We start from the raw sequence: 15,643 nt of genomic DNA, 5'->3' as shown, positions 1-15,643 counted from the left end.
TGTGGCAATGACAATTTTGTGATTATGATATGAGAGCATTCTAGTCACAGTACAAATTCATTGCTAATGAAAGTGTACATGCTAAGCTAAGAGATTGGATGATATCCATTTTCCTTTCTGGTGTCTATTTGAAGAGACTGTGCCTGTCATGCCCCTCTTGTTTCTTATTTTTGTTTTTCCAAACACTAATGGACAGAGGAGAAATGAGAAAGGGAATAGTTTTGTGCCATTTAGGAAGTGAGATTCAGTAATTAGTTTTTCTTCATATGTCCAAAAGTAGGTTACTGAATACAAATATCTCCAAGCCTTATGACTGCTTCAAGAAGAAATAACAGGTGCCTGGCGAGATAGTGTAGCAAAGTCCTCTCCTTGAACGCACCAGGATCCCACATGGGCACTGGTTCTAATTCCAGCGGCCCTGCTTCCCATCTAACTCCCTGCTTGTGGCTTGGGAAAGCAGTCCAGCACGGCCCAAAGCTTTGGGATCTTGCACCTGCGTGGGAGACCTGGAAGAGCTCCTGGCTTCTGGCTTCGGATTGGCTCAGCTTCCAACCATTGCGGTGACTTGGGGAGTGAACCATCGGCCAGAAGATCTTGTTCTCTGTCTCTCCTCCTCTCTGTATATCTGCCTTTCCAATAAAAATAAATAAATCTTAAAAAAAGAAGAAGTAGCAGAAAGGAAACTCACTGACTAGACAAATCTGTCCACTATTATATTAAATTTCTTGTTAACTTAGTGCTGTCATCTTTGTCAATTAACTGTAGGTGAATTTTAAAATTACTTTTGAAAGCAAAAAATAGGATAAACATAAATGATAATGAGCAAGAGTTCAACCCAGATGAATTGTATTTTAACAGACATTTGTCATTTCCTCACCACAGTTTGTAATGCTTTTATTTTGAGTTTTAAAAATATAGACAGAGCCACTGATTCAAAACAGGATGTGGGTCAATAGACATGCATGAGACTTGCTGGAATAGACATGAGCTAAGCAGACAAGAACAATCTTCCAGCAAGTGTGGCTTGCTGCCTGGGGATCACCTAGAAGATCTGGAGTGAGGCAAACACAAACTCTAAACATCAGAATTGAGACCTGCTAGTGGCTTGGGTAGGGCCTAGGAATCTTCACTATATACAAGGTCCCCTGACCCATGAATATATCCAAAGAATCATGCCCTGACAAACACTGACCTGGATGTTTGTAACTGTCTACTAACCATGATATTGGTAAAGGGTTGAAACTGTCTGTAGTAAGGAAAAGAATAAACAACAACAATTGAAATATCCCAAAGAGTTTAAGTGTCATTAGAAACTCGGAACTTAGGGCCCTGTGCGATGGCCTAGCGGCTAAAGTCCTCGCTTTGAACTCGCCAACATCCCGTATGGATGCCGGTTCTAATCCCAGCAGCTCCATTTCCCATCCAGCTCCCTGCTTGTGGCCTGAAAAAGCAATCGAGGACGGCCCAAAGCCTTGGGACCCTGCACCCTTGTGGAAGTCCTGGAATGGGCTCCTGGCTCCTGGCCTCAGATTGGCTCAGCTCCTGCCATTGAGGCCGCTTTGTAGAATCAACAGATGGAAGATCTTTCTCTCTGTCTCTCCTCCTCTCTGTATATCTCCCTTTGCAATAAAAATAAATCTTAAAAAAAATTAGTACTTAGACCTTTGATCTCCCCTCATGACTGCAGTATCTCTACTCTTTCTAATCTCCTATCAATCATCATTTTTTGTGATTCTGACTCACATACTGTAGTGGAAGCCAACCAAAGACAGTTCTAACCTCTTTGTCTTTTCCTTAGGTCATATTTATAGAAAAAGCAACCCTTGCAGTGAATATTAGCACATGTTTTTCCTGTCTATTGCACCGTTACAGACTTCTCCTCTCAGGTCAATGCATGGCTTCCATTTCTCCCTATTCGGATGTGACCAAAATGATCTTATACACCTATATAAGCAGATCACAGTTCTTCATTATTTAAATTAACTTCATGAACTACTATTGCTCAGTTTAGCAGTTGGGAACCAGTGTTCACTGATACTGTTTGCTTTTACCTTCACAAATTTCCCAAGAACATTGGGCCCTACATGTGCCCCCCAAACATCCTAACAAAAATTTTTGTGAAATATAGAATGCAAGTGGGCTTGATAATTGCCATGATGATCGGTTTCCACTCAAATCTTGCCTTCTAGAGTTCAAGGCACTGATACTGGTGCTCAAACATTAGCAAAATGGTCCTCTAACTCCTTGTATTTCTTAGAAAGAAGTCATTGGGCCTGGCACAGTAGCCTATTGGCTAAAACCTTCGCCTTGCACATGGCAGGATCCCATATGGGCACCAGTTCTAATCCCAGCCACTCCGCTTCCCATCCAGCTTTCTGCTTGTGGCCTGGGAAAGCAGTCGAGGATAGCCCAAAGCCTGGGGACCCTGCACCCACGTGAAATACCTGGAATAGCTCCTGGCTTTGAATTGGCTTAGCTCCAGCCGTTGCGGCTGCTTGGGGAATGAAACATTGGACGGAAGATTGTCCTCTCTGTCTCTCCTCTCTGTATATATGACTTTCCAATAAAAATAAATAAATGCTAATAAAAAAGTCGTTGTGGTTGGCTCTTTAATGTGAAAAGGTGAGCTCCAAGATGCCAATATATTTAGTTTCATTCATGTGCCCAGTTATCTTCAAGATCACTTTCATGATGAAATGACTGGATTGGAAGAAGTTGCGCACTAACGTTGACAAGCAACAGAGAAGCATTAGTTCAGACCACTGTTTGCATGTGGTAAGAGCCCCTGTGTGACCCCTTTAAATTTTCCTGTCAAGAGACCTCATTAAGAATAATCTAAGTTGGTTACAGGCTCTTAAGAGTGAATACTGTAAGTCTAGAAGGAAGGACATAGTTTCTTTCCTGGCCTCTCATGATTTTCAGGGGTTGCCCTTGCTAGCTCCTGTCATATCTTTCCACCAATTACAGAAGATTGAAACTTGAGCTATGTGTAGCTTCTCCAAATATTCTTTCCTTCACAGCAAGATCTCCATGATAACATGCTATTTCTTTTCTAGAGAAATTTGACATGATGAAATAAACCTTAGAAATGTGGGTGCATATTTACAGATACATGTGGATGTTTAAAAATTTAGTGGAAAGTGAAATTAAAAGAATCCACTTTCTGCATAAACATTTTGAAACCCTCTCCTTTACATAAACATGTGCTAACACACACACAAAGGTGTCTCTGTATCCTCAGGTTGGCTAGCTACAGATTCAACCAAGCACAGAGGATGGATAAAAAATATTATGAACATACATGGATTGTATATATTGCTTCACAGCAAAATGAATTTATCATTTAATTCCAGTTTGAGAATTTTGGAGGTATCCCCATGTATTGCTCCTGACATGAACCATGTAGTTAGGCTTGAACCCTGTAGTTACATCTGTACTAAACAGCCTCAGATTCATTCTCTCAACAGTACAGTATGGCAACCAATTGCACAGCATTCACAATGTGTTGTGTATATAAATGATTCAAGATTTTTTAAAGCATATGAAAAATGATACAGGTGGGGAGGGAGTTAACAAGGATGAATTGAACTCTTCAACATCTTCCTGAGCCTCATCTGCACTAGCCATCACTCCGCATCTTCCAAGCAGCATAAAACCATAGCTTCCACAATTTTGCTGCTGAAAACCAGCACTGGATGAAGTGTCCACTGTCATGATGTCCTTTGCTGATTATCACGTTATTATAATAAAATTACCTTTTCTGCCACTCCCACATTCATTATGTACATGTGGTCATGACACCCAGAGATTTCTTTAGAAAGATAAGGAAATGACTAGTGCTCAAACATTATCCCTGCATTTTTCCATTTTTGAGTATTCAGTGTAGTCCCACTCCAGACATCACCCTTACAACTCTATAGCATATAGAGGGTGGACCAAAAGTTCACTGAGTGCCACCGATTCTTGAGCACACTTGTACTTTGCCTATAAATAAATCTTAATTACAGCTAACCTTACCACCCTCTGATATTTGAATCTTTTTTGTTATATTCAGACCAGAATCTGGACCTTGGCACTTTACAACCGTGGAAGGTGTGTACACAAACACAACATCATGTATCAAGGACTGAACATCGCCAGTCTTTGGTATCCTCCAGGGATTTGGAATTATTTTCCAATGAATACCAACGGAGTCTGTACATACAAACACAAATGTGTTTGTATATCCATGCAAGCACATATCTATGTATATATGTGTATGTATACATGATCATCTATTGCCTGATTTCCTTTTGAATCTGTTGCTAACATTTTTCCCAGCTTTTAATGATCCATAGTCTTGAAAAATTAGTCTATCCAATATCCTCAGTTTCTTTAAACCAATTACTCAATGATGAATTATCTGTGATTTGACTTTTACTCCATCACTCAATAACAAGACAGTTTCATTAGCAACCTTCTAAAGAACAACACCTTCACTTTTCATTACATTTTGACCTGCTTGGAGTTTCTGTACAATTTGATTCTGTGGTTATAATTCTAAAATATTCTACTGCTACACTCTTGATTATTACTTTTAGAGTTTCTCGTTTGGCCGCCCAAGTAGGATCATTCTTCAAATTCTATCTAGCTCTACTTTTCTGTTTTCTGAAAGTCTTTGGTTGTGGTTTTCATCTTCAGTTATAATTTTGAACATCACTTTAAATACCTCTACCATTTTCCCAGAGCTGAATGTCTTGCTTCTGATCTAACTATCTAACCATCTAACCTGCTTTACGAAGCCACTGTATTTTCTGCCTTTTAGTTGTATTGACCAAACTTTTCTCTCCTTACTACAACTATGAAGATTAAAGTGAATATGTAAATAGGTGATGTGAGCCATGCAGAGACAAATCATGTCATTACTGACCCATTGGCATCAGGCAAACAGGGAGTGGTGTGTACCACAGTGTGACAAGGCGCACATGCCCAAGTGATAAAGCAGCTTGGAGGATTTTTTCATGTTTTCGTTACAAAATGATGGGTATGATTGCTGTCTTAGAATTGTACCATGGAAACACATGAAATCTATATGGTTAATATGAATAATTTAAAATAATGATTAAAATTATTTTAAATCAATATTGTTCTTCTGGCTTCTGAATATTTGCAATCAAAGTTTAAATTTTAGAAAACACTGTACACGCTGAAGAAAAAATATACAAAAGTCATATTTAGCCCAAGACCACTAGCTTGCAACTTTGGATCAAAATTTAGACTTCTTGGAGAAACTTCCTACAGAATCAATAGTTGTAATCTATATTCTGACTCTTCTCCATGACCACTAGACTAATCTTTCTGTGGCTGAAGTTATTTTTCAAGTCAAATATTGTGGCATGAATCAAGTTAAACACAAAACATTAGCAGAGCTCTGAGTGCTCTCCTCAAAGGTCGTTACGGCTTTTCTTCCCGCCATAGACTTCACGCTTGCAGTGTCTGTACACACTAACTCTTTTCTGGACTGCAGTAGAGATTTTCTTAACGACCCCTCGCTAACAGCCTCCCAGGACTAACTCCTACTCTCCAACCCTCATTAATTCACATTTGGTGTGTTCTCTCTAGCTGTGTTGTGTGCTATTCAAGGTTTGGTTGATTTTATTCCCAGTTGTACTTGTTATTTAAAAATTGCTACAGAGATTTGACAGGACAGTATAAAAAAACAGAAAAACAGAGCAAAGATTCTAAAATTCTACACTTAGATTGTTTCATAAGGGCCTTTCAATTCTTCTTTCACTTTACAGAAATTGCTTATACAAGAACCATGATAACAGAATCCCACTTAGTACACTCATACTTAGAGAAGAGTGGTTAGCCCTAGCACAAAACACTGGCAAATGAATCAACAACAGATACACGCCAGGTTAAAATAACGCTTCTTCAGCAAAATATGCTCCTATTGAATGCCCGCTTTAACAGACTTCAGAGATCCATCAGCCACATGGCCAACGATCTCAGATCATCGTTAGCTATTTTGCACTCATACACTTCTCAGCTTTCTTGACATTATGGGTTTTTTGAATTCCATTGTTTTATTCTGTGCATACATTTTCACTATTTATTTCTATTATTTTAAAACTAAACCCTACTTTTCAAATTAACCTAAATTCTACCCTTTTCATCACTGCCACTCAGAGATACACCTCTATGAATATACTTAGTATATTTGCTTATTTTGATGAAATTCAGAAACAAGTTTTTTATCTCAATTTTCTGCTCTAGAATAGTTATCTGTCCTTCCCCTATACTTGGGTTTATGCTTCTCTCACTAAATAATTCCCACTACATTCCTCTTTGTTATATTCTAGTCACTACTGTTCTTACTTACTGCTTCTCAAAGCTTCACATTCTTTGAAATCAGCTTTGGGTGCTGAATTTGATCATGTTTTATATACTGACTAGCATCATCCACAACATAGAAAGATTTGAGCCCAGTTCAGTTTCCTGTCACCCCAAATTCTTCTTTCTGCTTTCATTTGAGATCAAACAGTACTGAGTGTCATGCTCACCTGCGGTTCTGACTTGGTGCTATTTTGCACTCATAAACTCCTCAGCTTTCTTGACATTATGACTTGGTGCTCAAACCTATTGGTAATCAGAACATTTTGAATGAATTATAGGGAAACACTTTGGAGTCTTGGAATTGGTCTCAGAACCGAAATGTCAAGTATAAGGCATGATTTTTTTCCCTTTATTTTTCCATTAGAGATGGCACACAAATGTGTCCTTGGTAAAAAGCTCATGGAAATTAGAAGCAGTATATTGCAAGGCCAGTGCTGTGTTGCTGTCCAGGTATTTTAATAAAACTGTCAGATATCATATGTTATCAGGGTTACAGCATCTTTCCTTATTTTTTACTTGCACAGATTATTTAAAAAAATCCATATGCCTTATATTTGAATAATTAGAGGTCTTTAAATGTTGCTTTTTTTGGAGAATGCTATCACAGTAAAAATGAGTCACTTATTGACAATTTTGCCCTGAAAATAAAAAATTAAAAATGTTGGGCATGCATTATTAAGACAATTGAACAAAATATTGGCAGGCATTTTAGAAAGCAATAGGATTACGAGGGCTCTTTGGTTTTATTTGGAAGCAAAAAAGAATTTGAAAATGTCAGGTTTATAAGCAAAATCCCCTTGCCTGTTGCCAGAAGAGGGAACATGCTTAGCAGGAGTCAAGCATGGATTTACAGATGCACTCAAATGAGAGTGCATGAGCCTGGCAGGGACACAAGTTTTCTGTACTTATCAAATTAAATTAATGTTCTCAGCTAACTCCTATTCACTTGTTCAGAGGTATTATCAATAAAAGGTCAGTGATTTTTCATGCAGGTGTTTGCCTCGGCATTTGCATACGCATATAAACTAAACATAAGCAATACTGTGCAAACTGAATTATATCGCACATCATTCTCTATAACTTTGTAGCTCTTGAGTCTTTGATATATGAAAATGTCTCTACTTTCTCATGCAAGTGGTATACTGGCAAAATAGTGCATTTTATCTTCATTCTCTTTTTTCAAAGTGGTCAAGCATGTGTTACTGGCTCTTTTGGCGTTGTGTTTTATATGTAAACAACATATAACTAAACTGTTTCTCTTGTAAAGTGTTAAAAAATATTTATCCTTGGAACTGAAAAATTTCTGTTACATCTTAACTTAGGAAGTATGAGTTTATTAAACTTATCTATATTTATCTTTAATCTGAAAATTTAATTTCCATTTTATGTCAATGATGGTTTGTTTCTATTTTTTTAGTAACAGTAGCTTCTCCTTTTTTTCTCATTTTCTTTTAAATTCCAAAGATTTTCTGATTTTAAAAACAGATGTTTTATTCTACAATTTTTAAAAATATATTTTTATTTTGAATTTTGAATTATGTGGTACAATTTCATATAGGCTGGGATTCCTACCCAAACTCCCACCACCAGTCAGATTTTTCCCATTTTGTTACAATATGTAGTCCTTTATAAGGAATCATAATTCTATCAGTCTCTTATTTAAGTGTGACCTGACATTGCTGGTACAGATAATGTCAGACAGTCCAGCATCCGGAATTCATCCTTCATTTGAAAGCAGGGATGCATATTCCTTTATACCCCGTGTGTGTGTATGATAGACCCCAGTACTCTATCACTATACATTTCCATAACTGGGAAGCCATGAAACAAGGTCAACAACTGGCATGAGTTAGAACAGCCACAACAACAACAACAACATCAACAACAAATTACAGTACCATGAAAAAATATGCTGCTAAGTTGGAGTGTCCTAGTAGGGAGATAGTGGGTACCTCCCTCCTGGGTAACCACTCCCACTGGAGAGGACGAAAACCAGGACGGGGCAGGGTGGCTAGACAGTAAGGTACCTGCCAGTATGTGTGTGGGCTGAATAGTAGATTGGTTGGGTTGAACTAGGCTTCAATGCCCATTGACAAGTACCAGAGCTTAATGGGAATGTGGGACGGGCTGAACAAGCTTGCAGTATATACTGGCATGCATAGGAACCAAGGTGGGGAGCAGAACTGGTGGGGGCTATGGGGAGTCGCCCCAACTAGGCTGTAGCTCCCACTGGTTTGTGTGAGGACTGAGTATGAAGTTGGTAGGATCGAGCTGGACTACAACACCCATTGGTTCAAGTGGAAGACAGAGCTGGAAACAGAACTGACACAACAATTGCAATGACCATCATGTGTATAAGCTGATTGTTGCAATGGACTGTGTCAGACCCTGTACTGGCAAACTCACACAAGAATCAGGTTTGGGATCATCTCAGATGAAATTTCTTTGGAGATCCCTCCAACTGAACTGCTGATATCAGAATCCCAACCATGAAGAGACTATGTCAGTCAATGGATTCTGAATAGGTTTCATCGTGATTGGAACGGTGAGACTGGCAGCAATTCAGAACTGATGAACTACCAAAACTGCTTGAGCAGGACCCTCAGAGTGCACCTCACATTGGGGATCTGGGGTGGGTGGGAGGCTTGGTGGGGCTTTTCCCTTTGTCTCTCCCCTGACCCCAGATACAGGGAAAAATATTAGTGTGGAAACAATGGTATTGCCCACTTTCCTGTAGCCCTTGACACTTTGTACCCTAATCAATTAAGATTATTAAAAAAATAAATTAATTAAAAAAGAAAAAATACGCCGCTGAGTAACCATCACATAGGTGACAAAATGAAAACTCAAAAGTCTCTTGGGAAAAAATGATGCCATCGTATAATCCATGAGTCTATGATGAATTCGATAAGAGAAAAGAAATTATTTGGAATAAACCAAACTGAAATAAAAAAAACATCAAAACACATGGGATACAGCTAAAAAAACACAAGCAAACATCCCTGCTTGTGGCCTGGGAAAACAGTCGAGGACAGCCCAAAGCTTTGGGACCCTGCACCCGCGTGGGAGACCCGGAAGAGGTTCCTGGTTCCTGGCATCGGATTGGCACAGCACCGGCCCGTTGCGGCTCACTTGGGGGGTGAATCATGGAACGGAAGATCTTCCTCTCTGTCTCTCCTCTCTGTATATCCGGCTTTCCAATAATAATAAAATCTTTAAAAAAAAAAAGGAAGATTAAAGGGCATAATCTATTTTATTATTCTTATTATTATTGTTATTATTACTGCTATTATTATTATTATTTTGTTGAAATACACTGTCAAAATGAAGGGGAATTTTCCAAAGATAACAAAAGCAAAATATACTTGTTACAGAATTAGATGAAGCCCCTTGTGTTAATAAACTGTATGATAAAAGTGAAAGAGAACATTTTGAGAAAGTGAGGAGCTGACATAACTTACTTGAGAATGAATAGACATGCACACCTCTAATACTAAAATTATTCCCCGAAGAAAAACTCAATAGTGTTGCATTCCATTAAATGTTTACAAAGGAATCAAAAGAAATTGTTCAGAAACTCTACAAAAGCGAAGAAAGCAAAATAATTCATAGCCTATTTATGAGGCTAGTGTTATATTAAAATTGAAAATAAAGGCAATAAAGCAGCAAAAAAAAAAACACAAGCAAACAAACAAAAACATTATGGATTGGATTATGGAAGTTACACTTTCCATGTTGATTTCCTTATATAAGAGAGAACATGTGGTATTTGTTCTTTTGTGATTGACTCATTTCACTGAGCATAATGATCTCTAGTTGGGACCACCTGGTTGTAAATAGAATTATTTCATTCTTCTTAATAGCTGAATAACATCCCATGGAGTAGATGTACCACAGTTTCTTAAATCACTCTTCTTTGGACGCACATCTGGATTATTTCCATGTCTTTGCTATTGCAGATTGTGCTGCTGAAAATATAGGATTACAGATCCCTTTCTCATATGCAGATTTCACTTCTTTTGGGTATAATCCCAGGAGCAGGATAGCTTTGTCTCTCTCTTTATTTCCATTCCCCTTTTTTTGTGCTTTGTTTATGAAATTTGCAAAGTTTATTTATCTAGCTAGTACATTTGCTTATTTTTATGAAATTCAGAAACAAGTCTTAGATATCAAAACCTTTGAAATTTAATTGCATGTTATTCACATTTGTTATTTAATCACCTATTGCATTTTAAAACCTATAGTGTTTAACCTGTATATTAATAGGTGTCACCTGCTCAGTGTGATCTCATTTATTTATTCTAATGATTCCTTGAATACCATAATTACAGATGTGCAGTCTTTATCATTCCCTTCCTCACTAAGCCACTTGAAGTTTCAAATTATTCAAAACTATCTAGTACCACTTGTGGTTCTTTAAAAAAAAACGTAAATCATTCCCAAGTTTATTATAGTATTACGTACTATGAGGATGACACCTGCCTTCTGATTTAAAGTGAGATGGGTTTTCTTCTCTTCTCTTGCAGAGCTGAGGAAAGATTGACCCTTTTCTCTTTCCTTCTTACTCCTCTCCCTCCCTCCATCTCTTTCATTATGTATATGGATTATTTATTTATTTTTATTTGTAAGGCAGACTGTAGAGAGAGAAGAGATAGAGATCTTCTCTATGCTGGTATAATCAGCAGATGGGTGCAACTGTCAATGCTGAGCTGATCCGAAGCCAGGAGCCAGGAGATTCTTCCTGGCCTCTCCCTATGGTTGCAGGATGCCAAGGACTGGGGCTTTGCCTCATTGTTTTTCCAGACCATAAGCAGAAAGCTGTATTAGAAGTGGAGCTGTCAGCACATGACTCAGGATCCAGATGTGAAGCCAGCATCACAAGGCAGGAGATTAGCTTACTGTACCCCCTTCCTATGGTTTTAAAAATATTTAATGTTATCTTGTAAAAATATTATTTTATCTTTTTATATTATCTTATCGTTCCTTAATTTTCTTCTCCCTACTATTTTCTTCAAATTTATTATATTGCTTTATTTATAATTCCTTAAGATGAACTCTAACATTCTTAAATAATTGCTTAAGGTCATAACTTGTTTTCAAATAGTTGCATACCAGTCAATGTTTATGACAAAATGTTTAATATGTGAAGTTTTTGTTATTGTTCACTTCTAAATATCTTTTTTAAAAAGAGGATTTATTTATTTTTATTGTAAAGGCAGATTTTTACGGAGAGGAGGAGAGACAGAGAGGAAGATATTCCGTCCGATGATTCGCTTCCCAAGTGAGCTGCAATGGCCGCTGCTGCGCCTATCTGAAGCTGGGAACCAGGAGCCTATTCCAGGTCTCCCACGTGGGAGCATGGTCCCAAGGCTTTGGGCCATCCTCGACTGCTTTCCCAGGCCACAAGCAGGGAGCTAGATGGGAAGTAGAGCTGCGGGGACTAGAACTAGCGCCCATATGGGATGCTGGCATATGTAAGGTGAGGACTTTAGCCGCTAGGCTACCTTGCTGGGCCTCAATTCTAAATATCTCAAGTTTGCATCATGATCATTGATTTAAAAACTAGGGTATTTTAGAATTTTGTCTTCTATTTGCAAATACATAGGAAACATTATTTTAATTGTTGCTTTTTGTAAATGAACTATGATTCATATAAGTGGATTGCAGGATACCTATTGCTTAAAACTTGCCAATAGTTGCTTTGACAGGAGTGGGAGAGACAAAGGGAAACGCAACTTCAAATGCTGATTTCCTCCCCAGATGACTTCAATGAATGGAGCTGGGCCAGGCTACAGCCAGGAGCCAGAAGTTTCATCCAGTTTTCTCACATTGATGTCAGGTGCCCAAATACTTGGACCCTCCTTTCTTTCCGAGGTACATTTGTTGGGAGGTGTTCAGAAGTGGAACAAGAAGGACTTGAACTGGTCCCCATATGGAATCCCAGGGCTGCAGACAGCAGCTTAACCTTCTGTGCCATACTGCCAGCTGGCCGGTACCTGGTTATGTTTTATTCTTGCTACACGCATATTTGGTCAAATGTAGATTCTTTAACATTTAGCTTCAGTATTATATATAAGGTCACACATTTCAATATTCTTCTTGTACTGTTTAGTTTTTATTTTTTTCTTGCTGACTTTTAAAATTGTTATAGCTTCTTGTGGAGGGTCTCTTGGTGAAAGGTTTATGATTATTACTCTTTTTGAATGTGAGGAATTAACGTGCACCTGCGCTTTAAAAGCCGTGTGGAGAAGCACGATCGACCTGAGCTAGGACCGTATGCAACTTCAGAACAGGAATGCTTCTCACAGCTCCTGTGCATCAACTCATTGTTGTGTTCTGACCTCGTGGTGGGTGGAACAGTGAGAATTATCTTGGGTTTCAGTTGTGCCTCTTGGTTTACTGGGGTTTTAGAAGTACTTAGGCTGGATTTACTTCTGCTCAGTTGCATTTGTTTTTAAATGCCAACCCGGCCTTTGTTTCCCTTTTATAATTCTTGCCCTCCTCCGATTACCTCCAGATGATTTTGGAGGTTAAGTATAGCAGTGCCAGTGGCAGTTTTTCCTATGGCATTTAGTGTTGACCTGGGTGTTCTTGAGCCTATTTTCTGATGTTCTGTGGACCATACGTGTCCCTGTTCCTCCTTATTTTATAACAAATGCAGTATATCAGTCCTTAGAGGCCCTCTGCCACAGTTTAAAATGCATTGGTTTGCTGCTTCTTTTGCTTCTGCTTGTTTTTGATCCACAGTTCACTTAAATTAGTAGATGGGCATGTGTGCATGTGTGTGTGTATGCACAGGCCATGACTCTTTTTTTGTATGTCTGTTTTGCAGTTCTTTTCTGAACTGGTAGATCTAATAATTGTCTCTATCTTTATTTAATTATTTTGAATGACACAAAATCAGATGCAGGAAAAGAGAGCTCCTGTCAGTTGACTCATCCTGCAAATGTCGTAACGGCCAGCACAGGTTCAGTTCAAACTGGAATGTACCAACACAGGGCAGGAAAGTATTAAGAGCACACAGGAGGAATAATTCCTACTCTGATAGGGAAAGTGAGCACCCCAACTGCTAGGCCAAATATCCACATTTTCCAGTATTCTAAAATGCTTTCCATTGCTTATGGTATATGTTAAGGGAGAGCATATTATAAATGTACATTCTATCGGACACATTTTCTTTAAAATTTAAATCACGTAATTTTGTAAGATAGTACTAAATAAAAGGGCCAGCCTCTTCCTTTCTCGATATAAACCTTCAGCATAGTCCTTTAATATGATGTGAAATGAGCAACTAGATACGGGGTAGTTATGGGGTGGTTACTCTGAAAGAGTTAATATAATAGGAGTGGCTTCCTTCATACACACACACACACACACACACACACAAGCAACAACAACAAAAACCAGGACCAGCACAGAGGCAACACATGGTAACTCTGCCTGCAGCACTGGCATCCTATATGAGCATTTGTTTGTGTCCTGCTTACTTCACTTCTGATTCAGCTCCTGCTCGTGGCCTTGGAAAGCAGCAGAGGATGGCTCAAATTTTGGGGCCCCTGCATCTTAGAAATCAAGAAGGGGTTTCTGGCTCCGGGTTTCGAATCAGTTCAGCTTCAGGCATTGTGGCTATTATGGGTGTGAACCTGGCATCTCTCCTTCTTGCCTTTCTCTGTAATTCTGCCTTTTAAATAAAAACGAACAAATCTTTAAAATCTTCTGAGAATTCCTTTCTTCCATATTATTTCAATCACAAGTGATAACTTGTATTCTTGTTTTTATCTGAGTCCCATCAATATTTCAATAGATAAGTAAATAAAACCACTATGTGAGTGTTCACTTCTAGCCCCTTTCTCCATAGAACTAAGATAGCAGTTCTCAATGAGGGTGGGTTTGAGGCAATAGATAAACCTGAAAAAGAGTAACCCCCAACAATGGTAGTGATTCATTAAGGTCACGTGTTTTGACCAAGGTATATATAAGTAGTAAATCATGATGGTACCTAGAGTCAGATAGCCATGGAAAGTATGGGATACTTTCCCTTTTCTTTGCTAGCCAAGACACTGTTCTGAGCGTTTTCTTTGGTTATAACATGAAGATATTAGTAACATGTTTTGGGAGGGATTTGTGAAGATGAATTGGGATGTAATGTATGGAAATCAGCACAATTTCTGACACATAGAAAGTATTGAATATATGCCAGTGATAAAAATCACAAATAACTTATTTTGCTGTAGAAAGCGGGAGGTTTATCAGAGGAGGGATTCCTGAAAATTAATCTGATAATCACAGTTTGCTGAAATGGGTACCTAAGTGACATTTGCAAATGAAAAACAAAATGGAATAATTTCTTTATAAATTCCTGTAAAAAAAAAACAACAGACTTTCATGGATATTTAAGAAAATAACAACAAATTGTCAACTTGCCTGCTGTATTGCACTAATCCTTTGGAAGAATCTTCTCTCCTATACTAAAATTGAATATTATGATTAGTAAGTAGAAGTACTTGGATAGAATCCATGACATTTATCAGTATTGTCAGAGTGGTAGAAGTGGTGAAAAACTTGGGTTTTGGAATCGTAAGACAGTTTGTTGTCTAGTACTTGCATCACTTTGGTCAATTTCTTCACTTTACAAATCAGAAATGTTATGTAAGATAGAGTATTGTTGGGTGATTGAATGAGATCCCTGATACACAATCTCAGTACAGATCATGGTCCATAATAAAGATGCCGTGGTGGCGAATTATGACTAAAAATGACTACATGTGGCCACATGTCTTTTCAGCTCTCTTAAGAGGATAGAAGTTGAGAAATTCTTCTACTGACTCTAGAATTATTCTTTTTTAGTAGATTAACCTACTTGAGTTCCTATAACTACAATCAATACTTTCCAGTAATAAAATGTGCTTTAGATAAATCCACATTTGATGCCATTCTCTGGAAACTCTGATATTTTTCTCTAACAGCACTCTGGGGAGAAGGAATTTCTTGCCTTTAATAACCCAATATTTTAAACTTCTTTTCTTATGCCTATGCAAGAGAGAAATGTCCCATTGTCCTCAGTTCTGAGTTTCTGGGGTCATAGAAGTACAGTGGTGTGCAGAGTGGATAAATCATCGTCACTAATAAATGTTTCAGATGCAATTACAGAGGAGGATGTATTTTTTTTTAAATAAAAGTTTGGAATTCCTGTAGTTTTCTTATTTCTTGTAAAGATATTTTCTTTAACCATCACTCGATATGGTTTTGCTAACTATCACAAGGA

This window comes from Ochotona princeps, chromosome 5 (genome assembly GCF_030435755.1).
Source record: "Ochotona princeps isolate mOchPri1 chromosome 5, mOchPri1.hap1, whole genome shotgun sequence".
In the NCBI taxonomy this organism is placed as follows: Eukaryota; Metazoa; Chordata; class Mammalia; order Lagomorpha; family Ochotonidae; genus Ochotona; species Ochotona princeps.
Note: the sequence above shows the minus strand (reverse complement) of the source record.